This window comes from Chamaea fasciata, unplaced genomic scaffold (assembly GCF_029207755.1).
Source record: "Chamaea fasciata isolate MVZ Bird 193981 ecotype frontalis unplaced genomic scaffold, bChaFas1.0.hap1 SCAF_75, whole genome shotgun sequence".
Classification (NCBI taxonomy): domain Eukaryota; kingdom Metazoa; phylum Chordata; class Aves; order Passeriformes; family Sylviidae; genus Chamaea; species Chamaea fasciata.
In genome coordinates this window covers 462,501-465,000 of record NW_027094160.1, presented here as the reverse complement: position 1 = coordinate 465,000, position 2,500 = coordinate 462,501, and the positions used below count along the sequence as shown (strand labels likewise).

Genomic DNA, 2,500 nt, shown 5'->3' with positions numbered 1-2,500 from the left:
CTCGCTCTCTCCCCGGCCGCCGCGCCGCGCGGCGCGGCGCCGGCGAGGACGAGCTCCGCCCCAGCGGCTCGCTCCGGGAGCGGGGAGCTACGGAGCGCTCCCCGAGTCTGCACTTAGGGGGACGAAGGCCCTGCGCGGTGCCGACGACCGCGACGACGACGGCCCGCCGGGCCGCGTGGGACGAGGACGGCGGCCGCCGAGGAAAAAGCGCTTCCCTCGCCGACGCGCCCGCCTCCCTTCCCTCCGGGCACCGGCCGGCCGCCGCCGCCGCCGCCGCCGCCGGCCGCCGCGGACGACGGGCCTGCGAGGCGACCCCAGCCGCGCCGCCGGGGTGAGCCCCCCCGGGACGGCGATTGATCGTCAAGCGACGCTCAGACAGGCGTAGCCCCGGGAGGAACCCGGGGCCGCAAGTGCGTTCGAAGTGTCGATGATCAATGTGTCCTGCAATTCACATTAATTCTCGCAGCTAGCTGCGTTCTTCATCGACGCACGAGCCGAGTGATCCACCGCTAAGAGTTGTCTGGCTTTCGGCACCGACCCCGCGCGCGCGGAGGGGCCGGGACCGCTCGCGTGAAGCGGCCCCCTTTTTCGCTTGCGGCGAGGACGCCGTGGCGGCGCGCCTCGCTCCGAACCGTACCGGCACACGTGAACGGAGGAAAAGGAGGAGGAGGGGGGGGGAAACGCCCCCCCCGCACGAAACGGTCCGAAGGCCGGCCGGCCGAAAGGCGGGGAGGCCCGCGCCCCCGACCGCCTCCCCCCGCGAGGGGAGACGCCGCCTACGCGCGAGGACCTTCGGAGGCGGCCCAGGCGCCCGGGCTCGGCCCGGTCTCCGCACGGAGGGCGCGCCGCGCGGCGCGCGCCGGACCGCGGGGGCGCGGCGCCCCGCCCGGCCACTTTCACGGGACGACGCGCTCACCTGAGCCGGGGGCGCGGCCGTCGGCCCCCGCTCGCGCTTTTTCCCTTTTCCCCTCGACCGCTCCGCGGACTCGCGCCGCGCCGCCGCCCCGGAGACGCGGCCGACCCGCTCTCCCCAGCGGCCTTACGACGCCCGAGAACGACGCGCGGCGACCGCCGCCTCGCCGACGCGCCCCCGGCGGGACCGCTCCCGCCGCGAGGCCGGCGCCTCTGCCGGCCGCGCTCCGCCGCCGGCGCCGGCGCCGGAGGCGAGGCGCCGCCGCGTCCCGAGCCGGCACCGCGGGCGCCCGGGGCCTGCCGGGCGGCAGACCCGCCGCCTCTGCGGCCGCACTCCCGGGACCGCCCCCCGCCTCTTCGCGCCGCCGGGAACCCCCTGTTCCGCGGGGCACGCGCCCGGCGGAAGGCGTGACGGGGCCGAGCCCGGGGGGGCAACGCCCGCCCTCCTCGCTTCCGCTCAGAGAACGGGCGGGTGCGCGCCCCCGCGGCCGCCCGCACCGCCTTCCGTTCGGCCCGCGCGCGGCCCGGGAAAGGGCGACGGGGAAGCGACGGGCGGGGCCCGGGCCGGGACCGCCGCAGGCGACGGCGGGCGCCTTGCGGCCGACCGTCCCCCCGGAGGGGGGACACCCGCCGAGCGGCGACGCCGCCGCTCGGCCGCGGGGTCGCCGTGCACTCGTCGGCGTCCGGCCACGGAGGGACCGGGCAGAGCGCTCGCCCGGGCGGGCCAGCGGCCGAGCCAAGGACGGCCGGCGGGCGGCGCCGCCGGCGCCTTCCGGGAGAAGGAAGGCCGTCGAGGGGAGAGGCGCCGCCGCGCCCGAAGCGGCGCCGCGACGCGACGCCGCCGCGGCGGCGGCCGAGGAAAGGGAGCGCGGCGGGCTCCGGCGGCCCAAACCCCGCAGCTGAGGCAAGGCGGAGGGCACGCGCCCTCCGCCGGCAGTCGCGCCCGCATTCGAGGCGGGGGGGCGGGGTCCGGCCCCGCGGCCGACCCGGCCACGCGCCGCGGCCTCTCCGCCGAGGCCGGGCCGCGGAGAGGGGGGGGCAGGGCGCCCCTCCCCGGCGCGGCGCGGGTTGGCCCCGCGCGCGCGGCGGGACGACGGCGGCAACGACGACGACGACGACGACCAGGAGGTGCGGCCGGTCGCAACGGAACGCGCCGCCGCAGGGGATCGGCGGGAGTGGCTCCCCACCCCTTCGAGGGCGCCCGCGCCACCGCCCGGCACACCTGCCGCCGCCGCCGCCGCCGTCGCCACGCCGCCGCCGCCGGCGGCGGGCCCGCGCCGAACCGCCCGAGTCTTTGAACCTCCGCCCGGGCTCGGCGGCCTTTCGGCCCCCCCGGCTTCCTTCGGCGTTTGGCGACGCCGAGGCGAGGAGACCGGCGGACCGCCGAGACGCGGAGCGCTAGGTACCTGGCCCTGGGGCGAGGGAAACGACCTGCATGGCCCCGCCGGGGTGCCTCCCCCACTGCCGCCCTCGGGGGAGCGTCCGCCGGCGGGGGCGCGCCCGACATCCGCCGCCTTCGCCGCGGCGTCCGTCTCGGGACCCCGGGGTTCCCCTCAGTAACCCGGCACCGCGCCCGAGACGACGGCCG

At 80.1% G+C, this 2,500-nt stretch overlaps 1 non-coding gene across 1 annotated transcript; it reads right to left on the bottom strand.

The window, feature by feature from the left end:
* Nucleotides 1–365: 365 nt before the first annotated feature.
* On the bottom strand, nucleotides 366–518 carry LOC136304373 (5.8S ribosomal RNA). The gene has a single exon (XR_010724523.1). It is a non-coding gene; the product is annotated as a 5.8S ribosomal RNA (ribosomal RNA).
* Between the last annotated feature and the right edge of the window lie 1,982 nt (nucleotides 519–2,500).